Here is a 17,806-nt window from a genome sequence, read left to right on the forward strand (position 1 = left end):
AGACTGTGAGTGGGTGCAGTCTGGGCTGAGGGACCCCACCCCCGCTCAAGTGCACAAATGTTGTGCACCGGGCCTCTATTATATGATAAAATATAAAGCTCATGTTAAGTGTATTCAGGGATTTCCTCTTCTGGTTCAGCTAATTCTTGGAACTGGTCCCTTATTTTAGTGCTTTTCAAACTCTGCTGTTCATCATTTGCAGATGTTACTAAGCGGCAGATTCTGATTCATTGGTCTGGAATGAGGCCTGGGAACATGCAATTCCAACAAGCTTTGCTAGGAAGACCTTATAGCAGGGGTCCTCAAACTTTTTAAACAGTTCACTGTCCCTCAGACCGTTGGAGGGCCGGACTATAGTTTAAAAAAAAACTATGAACAAATTCCTGTGCACACTGCACATATCTTATTTTTTTTTAAAAAAAACAAAATGGGAACAAATACAATATTTGAATTTGCATATGGCCTGCAGGCCGTAGTTTGAGGACCCCTGCCTTATAGGATCTTTCGATCTTTCCCCAGGCGAATGATAGCAGGCAGGTCCTACTGCTACAATATTTTCTTCAACTTTTACCTAAACATCCTTTAGCATAGTTAGAGTGCACAATTTGCAAAATAACTTGACCTATCTTTACTATATAGCCTACCAAGGGAATGGAAATTACTTCCCCCACTTACAGAGTATCACTGAAAGATGAGTGTTACCAATGTCATGATGCAGAGGTGAAATTAAAATGTACATAATATTCAATAGATATATAAGGATGACCACAACATAATTATAATGGTAAAACGTTGGAGAAAAATCTTAATGTCCAATAATAGAGGACTAGTTAAATAACTTATAAGGGCATGTAGTAAAATTATGACATAAAACTACAATTACTGGTAATGAAAAGATGTTAGTGATAAATTTTTAAAAAGGTTTTGTAAAAATTGATATTTGATTCCATTTTGTGGGGGAGAAAATACACAAAGTCATATATACATTTATGCAAAAGGGTCCAGAAAGATATACTAAATTGTTTAAAGTGTCCTCAAAGTACTAGAATTTAAGGTGTTTTTTGGGGGGTGGGAGGAGAATGTCCTGAACAGCCTCTGGGTGCATGGGAGGATGCTCAACCAATTGAGCAACACTGGCAAGGGCCTCAGGTGGTTTTCATGTTTGTTTCCTTGCATTATCTAATATTTCTACTGTGACACAGACCTTATAAAATTCTTAAAGGATTAAAAAGGGGGTGAGAAGAAAATCAAGCAAACCCCATACCTGCATACACTTTTCAAGAACTACTATAATGGCTCTACTGCTAAGTTATTTGCATTCCAAAGAGTCATCAAGGGATTTCCCACATTCAAAACACTTTGTTTTTTGTTTTGTTTTTGTTAATCCTCACCCAGGATATTATTTCCATTGCTGTTTTTACAGAGAGTGGAAGGGAGGGAGGAAGAGAGGGAGGGAGGAAGGGAGGATGAGGGGGGGAAAGAGGGAGGTAAAGGGAGGGAGAGGGGAGAGAGAGAGAAATAGAGAGAGAGAGAGAAATAGATATACATCTATGTGATAGACATATCTACTGTCCCAGCCACCTCAACCAGTCCATTGCTTTTTTGAAGAGTGGAAGGGAGGGATGGAGAGACCTAAGGGATACACATTTACTGTCACAGCTGCTCCAACCAGGGCCCCAGGGCTAGGGATTGAACCTGCAACCTAGAACCAAAACTGTTGTCTTGTACTCCACCCAGACTTGCTGAATTTGAATCTCTGACAATAAACTCCTGAATGTGCATATGAAGCAATCATTGACTTTTACAGAGAGCAAAGTTCGGAAACTTGGTGTTGTTAAACAAAGAAGCTTCCTAGAAATGCAGGGACTTGCACTAAATTTCAAAGCTATCTAAATGGCAACCTGTAGCATATTCAGAAAGGGTGATCAGACACACCCACAGGCAGAGACTACTGGAATTTGAACAATAATCACCTGCCTAGAAGTACTGGCTTTATTCTATGTTAATTTTAAGCATCTCCTGTGAAAACTGACCATTTCTCTTGAGCTGACTGAGGTCACAAAGGTTTTTCCTTATATTTAACCTACATCTGTCTGAAACTATTATTATAACTCCTTCTATGATACTTGACCCCCTATGTAGTCATTCATTAGTTAGACGTTCACATAAACATTTATTATGGAACCAAGTATCCAGTTGATGCAACTACAGTCCTGTTGCTTTCATTTCTCCTTTCTAAGCACATTACATTTGACTAACCTCAGTAAATTCTGCTGATTATTTCTTCCAGAGATCCTCTTCAAGGTAAACACAAAGGCATGTGTGAGTTTATACTAATAGAAATCCTCAAGGAATCAAGAAAAGCATTTCCTGTTCTAAAAAACAGTACACGAACCCCCAAAAATTTGTTAAGAGAAAAGGGAGATATCACAGGACATATGACTAATATATCACAGTCTTAAGCACTTGTTATATCAAGTTTTAAGGCACAAATTTAGTGAAAGTTTTAAAAATGAGACGTTAAAGAGTTTCAGAAATTTCCTAACGTTAGTAAATTAAGAGCATTTCCCCAACAACACCATAGAGCAGTGGTTCTCAACCTTGGCTGCACATTAGAGTCACCTGGGAATCTTTTTAAAATCCTGATTTCTGGGCCTCATCCTCCGGAAATTCTGTTTCATTGTTATGGGGTGCAGCCACAACATTAGTAACAAAGAAACAGAATTTCCGGAGGATGAGGCCCAGAAATCAGGATTTTAAAAAGATTCCCAGGTGATTCTAATGTGCAGCCAAGGTTAAGAACCACTGCCATAGAGTTTCCCCCTCTTAAACCAGAGGGGAAAGCAACAGGACAAAAAAATAGCTGGCGTGAGGTCCTAAGATAGTGGTTCTCAACCTGTGGGTTGCGACCCCTTTGGCGGTCGAACGAACCGTTCACAGGGGTCGCCTAAGACCATCCTGCATATCAGATATTTACACTACGATTCATAGCAGTAGCAACATTACAGTTATGAAGTAGCAACGAATTAATTATGTCAATTTGTAACAATGAAAATACATCCTGCATATCAGATATTTACATTACGATTCATAACAGTAGCAACATTACAGTTATGAAGTAGCAACGAAAATAATTTTATGGTTGGGGGTCACCACAACAGGAGGAACTGTATGAAAGGGTCGGGGCATTAGGAAGGTTGAGAACCACTATCCTAAGAGGATCTAGGAAAGGGGCATAATTTCTGGGAGGGGGGTGGGAAACAAGCGCTTAATTTTATTATAATCTAGGATGTGTTTTAATCCTGGATCACTCAGAAGACCAAGTCAACTAAAACTGGAATTTATTAAAACCAGGAAGATTATATACCAACCTGCAACTCACACCAAGCAACCTCAACCCATGTTTCAGTGTCCAGTCCTTTATACACTGTTTTAAAGGCTCCTCTTCCCAGCTCTATGTCGAATTTCAGGAACCTGCCACTAGGAGAAGTAGCTACAGCCTTCATTTCCGCTTCTTCTTCCATTTCCTTTTCATTTTTCTCCTTGAGACAATCTTTGGAGGATTCGGAAGTTGCCTTTGAACATTGTGAGAATTTGACTTCTTTTTCACCTCTTAGCACATTTGCAGGAAGCTTTTCTGCACCTGGAATCTCTGTTGTAGCCTTCGTTTTCTCATCTTTGGAGGAAGAATCAATAACTTTGTCATCAACACTCGTTCGGAAGAATCTCTTCCTTTCGACAGTTTCCCCCCGAGCAGAGATGGTACTGTCATTTTCCTTCAGTCTAGCTTCCACTGTCAAAGTGGCTGCCATCTGATGAACTCTGTTTTCCAGTGAAACTCCATCAGGTTTCTCTGAATCTTCTGTGCTAGCTGGCTCCCCTGAATCAGTAGCCATTGTAATTAAGGTTGGCACTAAAAATTTCCCTGTTCTACCCTTCAGTCCAGTTACATCTCAGGTATCAGAATTATCAGGATGGACTTCCTTTTTATGTGGTCATGTTTCCATAGTAACCTGAAAGGGGAAAAAAGGATATTTTAAAATTACCTCACAAAGGAAATCATTAAGGAGAAAACAAGTCACCTGATTGTTTAATCCATTTTTTCTTAATAAGAAGTTTGTTCTTTTTTCTGTCCAAGCTTAGCAACCAGCAGACTCCAGGGACTATGTCTTATCTTGTTTACCACTGTAACCCTCAGTGCCTAGCAGGCTACTTGGCATATAGCTCAGTAAGTCTTCATATTGAATGAATGTTGGTTAGGAACCTAGTTTCTCAGTCCCATCTATCAATCCATCATATCTAAAGTAAGTATCTAAACCTGAGTTCACTTAGCTACAAGGTAAAAGGTAACACATAATAATTAAAACAAGCACATTGTTTCTCAGTAATTGTTTTTTGTCTAAAATTCTGGAATCTGATGGTAGTCTTTTTTATTGTGGTAAAGTATACTTAATATTAAATTAACTATTTTAACCATTTTTAAGCATACACTTCAGTGGCTTTAAGTATAGCCACAATGTTGCGCAATCATCACCATGATCTATTTCCAGAACTCTCCATCCTGGATCACTTCATCATCCCAAACTGAAATTCTGTATCCATTAAACTATAACTCTTCATCTCCCCAGTCCCTAGTAATCCCTATCCTACTTTCTGTCTCTATGAATTTGTTTATTCTAGGCACCACATCTAAGTGGAATCATACAGTAGTTGCCCTTTTGTGTCTGGCTTATTTCACTCAACAAAATGTTTGCAAGGTTCACTGATGTAACATGTTATCAGAATTTCATTCCTTTTTAACGTTGAACAATATTACATTGTATGTATATACCACATTTTGTTTATCCATTCATCTGGTCAATGGATTGGGATTGTTTCCACCTTTTGAATACTATGAATAATGCTGCTATGAACATCCAATTGTACTTTTGAGGTACACAAAATACTTGTTTATGAGCTTGCCTCAGATTTTAGCATAACCTACTGTAAAATATTAACATACAATACAAAAATATTAAAACACTATACTAAATCTTTTAAGAAACACTTTAAAATATGTATCCTCTTAAACCAGCAATTCTACTTATAGGAACTTGCCTTAGAAAATAGTCTATTTGTGCAAAGATTTAATTATAAAGACATTCATCACAGCACTTAAAATTTGGAAAAAACTGTAACTAAACATAAGCCTAATAGGGATTTAATTAAATATCTCAAAATGAGATGGATACAATATTTTTAAAAATCCACTAGCTTTTAATGAGATTAAAAGACATCTATATATTATATGGTTAAATGAAATATATACAATAAGCCTTCATATATACACACATAGATACATATATGATATTAATTCTGAATGGTATAATTATGGACTTTCTGCTTTTCTGTATTTTTTACAGTTTTCCACAAAGAACATGTGGAAATATGTGGAACATATAAGGAAAAAGTTATTTTTTAAAATTTTATTTTAAAATTATAGTTTACATTCAATATTATTTTGCATTAGTTTCAGGTGTATAGCAAAATATTTCAGGGACTACTTTGTAAAGTATATGACCATGTAAGGAAAAAGTTTTTCAAATGAATGGTTGTACTACCAATAAAAAAAATTCTTCTCTTCTCACCACAAACATGCATCACAAAATTAAGTACTGTCTAACTATTATGTTATGTAACTTAGAAGGCACGTTTTGTCACAATCAAAAAAAATACGCAGAAATATCAAATTTGAAAACCTGAGAATAACAATCCTTAACTAAGACAAAATGGAAATACCCCAAATTGCTCTACATATTAAACATAAATCCTATCAACATCCACCTAGTTTATTTGCAGACATTAACAAATTGATCCTAAAACTCATAAAACTTTGAGGGACCAGAATAGCCAAAGGCAAAACAATCTTGAAGAAAAAAAAAGTTGGAGGACTCATCCTTCCGAATTTTAAAACTTACCACAAAGCTATAGTACTAAGATAGCGTGGTACTGGCATAAGGATAGATGTAAAAATAAATGGAATGAAAACAGAGAACCCAGAAATAAACCCACATATTTATGGTCGATTTTCAATAAGGGTGCCAAGACATTTCAATGGGGAAGGAACCCTCTTTTCAATAAATGGTGTTGGGACAACTGGTTATCTATACGCAAAAAGAATGAAGTCGGACACTCTAAGGAAGGTTTACTGGAAGAGATGCTGGACCTGAGTCTCAAAGAAGGAAAATTACCTGATCCAAGCAGAAGGAAGATCACAAGCAAAGTCATGAGACAGCATGGATTAAGTGTATGAATGGTACCATGAATAGTTTACTGCATACTTTAGAAGCAGGCAGATGAAGACAGAGAACAGATATAAAATAAGACCAGTTAGAAATCTACTGCAATAATCCAGGAAAGAGATGCTGAGGTGTGAATGAAAATATTGGCAAGAGGGATAGATTCAAGATACATTAAACGAAGTTCCAAATTCAAGGTTTATTGCCTGAGTGAATATGGTTTTAAAGGGAAAGAATCTATGATAACTCCCAGAAATTTGCCTATCAAATGACACTACTAAGACATAGCTGTGTCAATATCAGAGATAAGAATTACAGTCATGTACCACACAATGACATTTTGGTCAAAAACGGACCACATATACCATATAGCCTCAGTGTCTAGTAGGCTATACCATTTAGGCTTGTGTAAGTATACTCTATGATGTTCACAGAGATGAAATTACCTAACAGTGCATTTCTCAGAGCCTATCCCTATTGTTAAATGGTGCATGACTGCAAACTAAGGACTCATGAACCGCTTTATGAGGTTACATTGCCAAATCAATTTCAAACGTCAATGAATAAGACTAGTATTGCCTGCAAGTAAGAAAAGGTAAGTAATATCACCTCACTTAGGTGCAGATTTTTTTCTTTAACTTATTTTTGACACAATTTGGACTTGGAAAAAAAAGTATACAAAGAATCCAATATACCCTTCACTCAAATTCCCCAAATGTTAACATTTTAGGTGAGATATTCTTAAAAATATTATTCACTTCACTTAACTAAAGGTCAATTATCCAGAAGCTTCAAGAACAGAGATCCATAAGCCAAAAGGACTTGTAAAAAGACAAAAATAGGTAAAATAAGATAATTTAAGTAACTGCAGAAATTCTTTTTAAAAAGTGAAATCCGCCAAACCGGTTTGGCACAGTGGATAGAGCGTCGGCCTGCGGACTGAAGGGTCCCGGGTTCGATTCCGGGCAAGGGCATGTACCTTGGCTGCGGGCACATCCCCACTGGGGGGAGTGCAGGAGGCAGCTGATCGATCTCTCTCATCAATGTTTCTAACTCTCTATCCCTCTCCCTTCTTCTCTGTGGAAAATCAATAAAATTATATTTTAAAAAATAAAAAAAATAAAAAGTGAAATCTTACTCGGAACCCTAACATAAAAATAGAGGGGCAAGTAGTCCTGCTCTAGTATAGCTCTAACATGTTCGGTCACCTGGTTTTCCAAACTATAGGATAAGAAGCAGAAAATCAGAGGTATGGGGAAAGGAATGTTCCCTCAGCCTTTTAAAAAACAACCTTAAGACAAAAAAATGTTATAGAGCCAACAGGGATATTTTATAAGTATGAAAAGATTAATTCATTAGAACAATAAAATTATATACATCTAACAACAGAGCCCCAAAATACATTAACACGTTTAGCGCCCAGCCTGTTTTGTCTTCTGGATGGAAAGTATAGTGTCAGCCACCAGTGGCTGACTGGGCGCTTAACGTGTTAAGTTAAAACTGACAAGAGCCTGACTGGTGTGGCTGAGTTGGTTGAGCTTTGTCCTATGCACCAGGAGGTTGCCGGGTTCAATTCCCAGTCAGGGCACATGCCTGGGTTGCAGGTTCAATCCCCAGTAGGGGGCATGCAGAAGGCAGCCAATCAATGATTCTCTTTCATCTTTGATGTTTTTCTCTCTCTCTCTCCCTCTTTCTTGCTCTCTCTGAAATCAATAAAGACATATTAAAAAAATAAAAGTTGCCACCAAGAAAGTGATACACAAAAAGCCTTGGAGAAAATATGTGCAAATCACTTATCTGATAAGAGACTAGTATTCAGAACATACAAAATATTCGGAACATACAAAAAATTCTTACAAGTCAATAATGAAAAGATAAATAATCCAATGGGCTGAGGATCTGAATAGACATTCTCTAAAGAAGTTATACGAATGGCCAATCAACATGAAAAAAATGTTCCACATCATTACTCATTAGGTAAATGCCAATCAAAAACTAAAATGAAATACTACTTCATACCCATGAGGATGGCTACAATCAAAAAGATGAACAGCAACACGTTGTTGGTAAAGATGTAGAGAAAATGGACCCCTCGTGCATTGCTGGTGGGAATGTAAAACGTTGCAGCTGCTCTGGAACATAATCTGGCAGTTATTCAACAAGTCAACATAGAGTTACTATATGATACCATCTACCCAAGTGAAATGAAAACACATGTCCACACAAAAACTTGTACACAAGTGTTCACAGCAGCTCTATTCACAATAGCCAAAAAGTGGAAATGATCCAAATGTCTATTAATTGATGGCTAAACAAAATGTGCCATATCCATGCAATAGAACAGTATTCACACAATAAAAGGGAATGAGAGATATCAATACCTGCTACAAGGATGAACCTTGAAAACGTTATTCTAAGAGAAAGAAGCCAGAGGGAAAGACCATACACTGTATAGTTCTATTTATATGAAATGTTTAGAATATGCCAATCTACAGAGACAGAAAATAGATTAGTTGTTGCCTGTGGGCTGGGGCTAGGGCTGGGGCCGGGGCTGGGGCACAGGAATAGCACTGACAGCAAACCAGCACAGGGGATCTTCTGGGGTGATGGAAATGTTCTAAAATTAGATTGTAATCAAGAATATACAACTCCATAAATTTACTAAAAAATCACTGACATTTATATTGGTGAATTTTATGGTATGTAAATTATATCTCAATAAAATATGATGTCCCTGTTTAAGATCCTAAAATATTGTGACTAAAATCAAAGCCATCGTAATATCAAATATGTCTTTTTAAAACCATACTCTCTACCCATCCCCTTCTGTCCATTCTCCTAATCTTCAGCCTGGCCTCCTGGGTTGAGAATCGCTGTTCTGAAGGGAAACTACTGACAACAATAAAATGTAATAGCTGGGAGCCTTAGGGTAAACAATGAATAAGAAAAAAATTTAACTAGGCCAAGAACTTCACTAAGCATAGTATATCTGGGGCCTTTTCATTGTGGATCCACTAGCTTTCTTGAACATAAAACAGTTTCAGAACACAGGTTTTGGGGTGCGAGAAACCTGGAAGCAAATACTGGTTCTGCCTCTCACTTCTCAGAGTAGCTCTGAGGCAAATTACTTAACCTCATTCATCCTTGGTTTCATTTGTGAAATCTCACAGGACTGATATGGAAATATACATATAAACTATTTAGCATAGTGCCTGGCATAATATAATAATCAATAAATGGAGGTTTTTATTCTCTATCTCTTAATAAACCCTAGTGGCAGCCCTATATTAAAGCACTATTAAACAATACTCAAAATAGTAAATTATTTTCAGGGGATTATATTTATTTTCAATAAGGCCAGAAAGTATATGCTGCATTCGTTTAAAGCTTTGCAGTTGCATTTCTACTGGGGTATACTTCAGTAACCACGATAGTATCTCTTCTACATTCAGCAATACAGAAACACAGTGCATTGAAATAGTCTACAAAAATCAGGCCTGAGCCCGCCAGCGTGGCTCAATGATTTAGCATTCACCTATGAACCAGGAGGTCATGGTTCAATTCCCAGTCAGGGCACATACCCAGGTCGCAAGTTCTATCCCCAGTCAGGGTGCGTGTAGAAGGCAAACGATCGATGTTTCACATTGATGTCTCTCTGTCTCTGTCTCTCTCTTTCTCCTCTCTGTGAAAAACCAATAAAATATATTTTTTAAAAAATAAAATAAATGAATAAATAAATAAATATAAGATTCAAAAATCAAAGAGGGAGGTATATATAGACACTCCCAACCCTGTTTGCCATTTAATTTCCACCACTCCAACATGTAACCACTTATTCAATTCTTATAGCCCTCCAGAGTTTCTTTAGGAAAAAATAAGTGAATATAAATACATGTTCTCTCTCCCTTTCTACACAAAAAGTAGCATAGTATGTACTAAATTTTTTTATAGTTACAATATTTTTATTGACTTATTTGAAAGAGAGAAAAAGAGTTGTTATTCCACTTATTTATAACTTCATTGGTTGAATTTTGTGTGTGCCCTGACCGGGAATGGAACATGCAACCTTGGTGTATGGGGACGATACTCTAATCAACTGTGCTACCCAGGTTATCCTATATAATAAAAGGCTAATATGCAAATAGACCGAATGGTGGAACAACTGATCGCTATGAGGTGCGCTGACCACCAGGGGGCATGTGTGGAACATGGTGGGCATCGGCTTCTGCGAGAAGGTGGAGCAGGTGAGCAGGATGCCAGACCAAGGCAGGGTGCCAGTTGCTGTCATTGGGGCAAGCCTCTGGTGGTTACTGAAAATTCTTTGCTCCCATGCACCATGGTCCCACACAGCGTTCGGAGCCGCTGCCAGCACCAGCCCCACTTGCAGCTGCTGCCAGCGCTGGCACCACCACTCACACTCGCAGCCGGAGCCACCGTTCACACCTGCTGCCCAGTGCTGGTCCCTAAGGGCTTCCCCACCTCCCCCTGCTCCTGAGGGGCAATCTGGGCAGCAGCTGCCACTCGCACCCACTGACAGCGCCAGCCCTTCTCACGCCTGATGCTGGTGCCGGCCTCAATTGCTCCACACTATCAGTGGGTGCAAGTGGGACCGGCACTGTCAGTGCCCGGGAGCGGCGGTAATAGCGGGGCTGCCGGCAGACAGGGGATGGGGGGGACCGGAGGGAAGGGCCGGGTGGGGGTGTGGAGGATGGGCGGAGACCTGCCCCTGTGCCTACTGCAGCCTCGTGGCCCACAGTTCCTTTCAAGATGCACAAATTTGTGCACTGGGCCCCTAGTAGTCACAATATTTTAGGATACGTTTTTCCCTGTCCATACATAAATGTTCCTCATTCTTATTTTTACTACTTATATAGTATTCAGTTATTTGCTATGCTAGATAACATTGCATATTTCATTTTGCCTATGTGTGTACACATATATGTAAATACCCTGAAATAGGATTGCCGGATCAAAATAAATTTGTATATTTAACTTGTATTGAAACATACTAATATATCCAGAAGAGTACACATAATCCAAGTGTATCTTTATATAATGCTGCCAAACTGCCTTCCACAGGCATTGTACCAATTTAAACTCCCACCTGCAATGTGTGAGAGTATCTTTTACCCCACATCCTTCCAATAAAAAAGGTGTTATCAAATGTTTTGATTTTTAACGCTGATAGGTTTAATTAAGGAATCTCTGTATGGTTTCAATTAGCATTTATCTTATGAGTGAGCTTAAACATCTCTCATATAACAATAATTAAAGTCAAGAATAAGGCAGGAATTCCTATTATCACTGCTGCCACTTAAGGAAATAAAACAAGACCTACAAATATTGTTAAGTAGGAGACAAAACTCAAAACTTGCAGACTACATGATTATCTATCTAGAAAATCCAAGCAAAATAACTACAAAGCTATAATAAGAACTAAACAGCAGAGCTCAGCAGAAAAACCAAAGACAAAATCAACAAACAAATCAACAGCTTTGCTAGACGTCAGCAATAATCAATTACAAAATGGAATTTAAAAGACAACTATCCTAACTTGAGGGCTAGAGCAGGGGGGTAGGCAACCCCACGAGTGGGGCAGGAAGAGCTGGGTACCCTGGAAGGAAGGCAAGTCAGTTGATTTTTTAAAAAAAAAATTTTTTTTAAAAAAAACTATCCTGTTCATAAGAGCCGCAAAGCTATGAAATATTCATCTGGGAATGAACTCAAGAAGAAGTATGCAACACATATAATGAAAGCTGTACATTTTTACTGCAGTACATGAAAAACACTTTTTCTTGGTCCAAAGATTCAATATCAGCATCTTCATATCCCCCGCCAGATTATTCCAAATTCAATGCAAACCCAATCAAAATCTCAAATATATTTTTTGTCCAAAATTGAAAAGCTGATTCTAAAAGAATACAAGGAAATCCAACAAAATCTTGAAAAAGAAAACAATGAGAACTTGCCTTACCAGGTATTACATACAGCTATAGTAAATTAAACAGTGTAGTTTCGGCACAGAAACAGACAAATGGACTACTAGAGTAGAAAAATCAATACAGAGTCCTGGCCCTGTGGCTCAGTTGGTTGGAGTGTTGTCCCATACACCAAAAGGTGGTGGGTTTGCTCCTCAGTCAGGGTACATTCAGAAGGCAACCAATTGATGTTGTCTCTCACATCTATGTTTCTCTCCCGCCCCAACTCCTTCCCTTCTCTCTAGGGTCAATGACCATATCCTCCAATGAAGAATAAAACAAAAAATCAGCCCTCACTGGTTTGGCTCAGTGGATAGAGCATCAGCCTGTAGACTAAAGGGACCCGGGTTCGATTCCAGTCAAGGGCACATGCCCAGGTTACAGGTTCAGTTCCTAGTAGGGGGTGTACAGGAGGCAGCCGATCAATGATTCTCATCATTGATGTTTCGATATCTCTCTCCCTCTCCCTTCCTCTCTGAAATCAATAAAAAAATATTTAAAAATTTTTTTAATTAAAAAAAAAAAAGAATCAGTACAGAAACAGACACATTATATATGGGGATGTAGTCCATGATAAAAATGGCATTTCAAATTTGTGAGGAACATCTAGCATACCAAATGGTATCAGAATAACTGGTTACCCATCTTGCGGGGGAGGGGGTCAAAGCCCTAGTTAAAACTCAGTCACAAAAATAAATTCCAGGTAGATTAAAGAGCTAAACATAAAAAGCAAAACTACAACTATTAAAAGAAAAGATGACAACATATTTCTAACCTGAAGAAAGGCCTCCCTAAAAAGACAAAATGCAGAGATCATTAACGAAAAAGCTAACACATTTTGCCATTTGACCATGAACAAGGTTAAAAGATAAGAAACAGACTGTGAGCCAGCATTTGCCACATGTATAGCAAAGCATTAATATCTAAAGCATTAATATCTAAAATATATAAAGAACTAAAAAAATCAGGAAGAAATACTAATGACCAATACATGCATGGTAGAAGGATGGCTCAAACTAATTAGTAAGCAGAGAGATGTAAATTCAAAAAATTCGATGTCATTCTTGTCCATCAGATGAGCAGAATAAAATATGCTAATATCATGTTTTAAGAAGTATGTGAGAAATACTGGACTGTTAGCAGGTAAACTGAAATAGCCTTTTCATATGGCAATTCCAATTCCGAGTAGCTAGTGCAAACTTGTCACCTAGCAATTCCACTTCTTAGTATTTACCTGAGAAATATTCCTATATATGTACAAATATATATGTACATGGATTTTTTTTTAATGAAGCATTGTTTGAAATAGAAAAAAAAACCTGAAAAAACCCTTAAATAAGGAGACATATGTAATAATTTCAACAATAAAGAATTAAAGAAAAACACTTTAAATATCTATCTTTAAGAGACTAGTGAAATAAACAGTGGTATATATGTACTGTGTAATAATATGCATCTGTTTAAAAAATGAGATGGATATATACTGATAAATAAAAATCTTCTACATATATGTACTGAGAAAAACAAGTTGTAGTACTATGTATACATTTCATCTATATATATTTATGTAAAAATCCCCCCAAAACTTTATATTTCTATATGTACTCATATTATGTGTACATACATATAAAAAAGACTGACAGGATATGCTCTAAACTGATCCTAGTGGTTAAAGAAGCATGTAGTATGAAATACTGTGTATCCATTAAAAAGAATAAAGTGAGCATATACATACTGACATATATATGTAAATACAGAGAAAAAAGACTGTACAAGTTCATAGTCAACTCTTAAGAGTTACCTGCTGGGAGGGCAGGACATTGGGTAAAGGGGAATCTTAAGGTTTTAATCTACTTCTATATTATTTTAACCCTTTAAAGCAGAACTGTCCATCAACAACCTGTACAAAAGAACCAGCTCCGGATATTATAATTTCTTACAATAACTAAAGGAAAGACAAAACTAATAATTATGTACAAATATATTCAAATGAATACTATCAGTTAACATGTATTGAATGCTTTGTGCCAAACACTGTAATCATTTTCTCATATAATCATCACAAGAATCTTGAGGTAAATATTTTTATTCTCATTTTACAAATGAGGAAACTAAGCTCAAAATATTAAGTTAACTTGCCTGAGATTACACAGCTAGTAAACACCAGGGCCAGAATTCAACCCTGGCATTTGACTCTGAAGTCCAATCTTAACTTCTTCTAATATGAGGCCATGTATCACTTGGAGCCAATGCACACACTACACAACCCTGAATTTCATAGGTACATATACTGCACAACCCCATCACAGTCCTTGGGAGTTTATAACACTAAAACTATCTTCTTCCTCACTTCCATCATCCAGCTTTGATTTGGCAAGGTCATTTCTTCAATTAAAGATACCCATTTTATGTGAAAAAATGTCTGGGTCCAAATTAGAAAGGGGGTTGAAATCATCTCTATCTTCTTTCATCATCAAAATTAAACAATTTCTATTTATCAATCACCTACCCTCAAATCCTTACTTAACACCTTACTCTGCCTAACCCTTTAAAGCGTGGCAGCCAACTTCTAGGAATATATCCTAAGAAACCCAAAGCACCAAGCAGAAAGAATGTATGCACCCCTATGTTCATAGCAGCACACTTTACAATAGTTAAGATCTGGAAACAGCCCAAGTGCCCACCAGCAGACGAGTGAATAAAAAAGCTGTGGTACATTTACACAATGGAATACTATGCAGCAGTGAAAAATGATGTCTTCCCTTTTAAGACAGCATGGAGGGACCTGGAGAGGATCATGCTAAGTGAAATAAGTCAGTCAGAGAAAGACAAGTATCACATGATCCCACTTATGCAGAATCTAAGTAACAAAATAAACTGATGAATGGAGTGTATCCAGAGACATGTAAGCATGGAACAGAGCGTGGAATCTCAGAGGGAAGGAGGGGTTGTGGGAAGTAATCAACCAAGAACCTTGTATGCGAATATGCATGGCCCATGGCTACAGACAATGAGGTGGTGAGGGCTTGGGAGGGGGGCAGGCTGGAAGGGGTCAATGGGGGGGAAAAGGGGACATATGTAATACTTTCAACAATAAAGAATTATTTTAAAAAATAGATACCTACCCTCATGGAGCTTAAATACTAGTAAGGGGAAACAATAGTAAACAATAAGCATAATCCTATATAATAAAAGGCTAATATGCAAATAGACCAAATGGCAGAACAACTGAACAACAGGTCGCTATGATGTGAGCTGACCACCAGGGGGGCAGAGGGAGTCGTGTGTAGAACATGGCAGGTGTAGGCCACGGCGGGATGGTGGAGCAGGTGAGCGGGGGTGCCAGACCAAGTCGGGGCACCAGTCGCTGTGATCGGGGTGAGCCTCTGGTGGTTACTAAAAATTCTTTGCTCCCTCACACCCTGGTCCCATCAGCCACCTCTCACACCTACCTCTGGTGATGGTCCCACTCACACTCACTGCCAGTGCCAGAGCCGCCACTCGCACCCGCTGCTAGTGCCCAGTGCTGGTCCCAATCACTGGGCGCCATTAATGGGTGAGTGGCAACTGCTGGCCCTGATCATCCCTGAGGGCTTCTCCACCTCCCCCTGCTCCTGAGGGGCAATTGGGGCTGCCGCTCACACCCACTGACAGCGCAAGCCCCGCTCGCCCCCACTGCTGGCATGGGTCCCAATTGCTCTGCGCCTTCAGCGGGTGCAAGCAGGGCCAGCGCCATCAGCACATGGGAGCGGACGCAGCAGGAGCAGGGCTGCTAGCAGACAGGGGACCGGGGGCCAAGTTGGGAGGGGCCAGACGGGGACGTGGAGGAGGGGCTGAAACCCGCCCCTTTGCCTACCACAGCCTCGCAGCCCACAGTTCCTTTCAAGTTGCACGAATTCGTGCACTGGGCCCCTGTAAATATACAAAATATCTAGTATTTGCAGTTTGTGGGTAAGAAACAGGTTACAACATTAAGTAGCATGGTCAGGATAGGCTTCAGTAAAAAGGCAACATGAGGAAGTAAAGGTATACAATGTCTAAAGGAACAGCTAGTTGCAAAGGTCCAATGTCAGGAACAAGGCTGGAGTTCATGAGGTAGGTCTAAGCTGGAGATGTGAATTTGGTGTGAAATGGTATTTTATGCCGTAAGACTATATGAGATCACTGAAGCAGGGGCTATAGATAAAGTGATAGTCATGACTTTCACTAAAAGAAGCAATCAGAGAAACCCAAATTCTTAGGAAATCTAAGAGCATAGAAACATGGTAGAACATATGTAAGGAACAGTGTGTATCCCCTCTCTCCTTTGACCCATCAAAATCATACGAGGACTTAAGAATCCAGTTTTTTTAAAAAATAAAAAATAAAACGTGGCAGCCAAACCACATATAGCACCCAGGCCAAAACCACCTCACCTCACTGACTGTTTTTGTGCAGTAGATGAGCTCAGAAAGACTTTTACACTTTTAACGGTTGGGAAAAATAAGAAGAAGAATATTTTATGACACACGGAAATTATTCAAAACTAATTATTTCAGTGTTCATAAATAGTTTTATTGGAATATAGCCATACTCATTCATTTACATATTGCCTAAGGCTGCTACAACAGCAGCTGAGTCCTTGCAACAGAGACTCCATGGCACGCAAAGCCTAAAATATTTACTACCTGGTCCTTTATAGGAAAAAGTTTATCAGACCTTGCTTTACAGTTTCCAAACGAACTTTAAAAAAATTTATTGATTTCAGAGAAGGGAGAGGGAGCGAGAGGTAGAAACATTAACGATGAGAGAGAATCATTGATCAGCTGCCTCCTACTCGCCCCCCAAGGGGGATTCAGCCTGCAACCCGGGCATGTGCCCTGACAGGAAATCAAACTGTGACCTCCTTCCTGGTTCATAAATCGATGCTCAACCAATGAGCCACGCTGGCCGGGCTTTTTTCCTTGTTTTAAGCAAGATTTCACCCTTCACAAACAATTTGAATATCCCTCTCTTCAAATATCAGGTATGACCTTAAAAATGCATTTCTCTCCCACAAATGCCCGAAGAGCAGATACCACAAAATAGCTTCATTTAACTAATACACACATATAGTATTGCATACTCTGTATTTTATAGTTTAAAAACTTTTAGTTAATCCACTTGCAAAGCAATGAAGCTGGACCTTTATACACACCATATACAAAAATGAACTCAAAACAGAGTAAAGAACTACATATTAAAGCTAAAATTATAAAACTCTGCAAAGAAAATAGGAGTAAGTCTTCATAATCTCAGATTTGGCAACAATTCCTTAAATAACAATAAAAAGATGAACAACCAGATTTAAAAATGGGAAAATGACTTAAATAAACATTTCTCCAAAACAGAAATTCAAATAGTCAACAAGCATATGTAAAGGTGCTCAACATCATTAGTCATTAAAGAATTACAAATCGCAGAACCGGTTTGGCTCAGTGGATAGAGCGTCGGCCTGCGGACTCAAGGGTCCCAGGTTCGATTCCGGTCAAGGGCATATACCTTGGTTGCGGGCACATCCCCAGTGGGGGG

At 38.5% G+C, this 17,806-nt stretch overlaps 1 long non-coding RNA gene across 1 annotated transcript in view; it reads right to left on the reverse strand.

The window, feature by feature from the left end:
* LOC107183435 overlaps positions 1 to 17,806 on the reverse strand; it is a 36,591-nt gene that overhangs the window by 10,179 nt on the left and 8,606 nt on the right. Inside the window, exon 2 of the long non-coding RNA XR_001514223.1 lies at positions 3,372 to 4,013. This is a non-coding gene — a long non-coding RNA (uncharacterized LOC107183435). The remainder of the gene's footprint in view (positions 1 to 3,371; positions 4,014 to 17,806) is intronic.

The sequence above is a fragment of the Myotis davidii genome, unplaced genomic scaffold, assembly GCF_000327345.1.
Source record: "Myotis davidii unplaced genomic scaffold, ASM32734v1 scaffold1960, whole genome shotgun sequence".
Classification (NCBI taxonomy): domain Eukaryota; kingdom Metazoa; phylum Chordata; class Mammalia; order Chiroptera; family Vespertilionidae; genus Myotis; species Myotis davidii.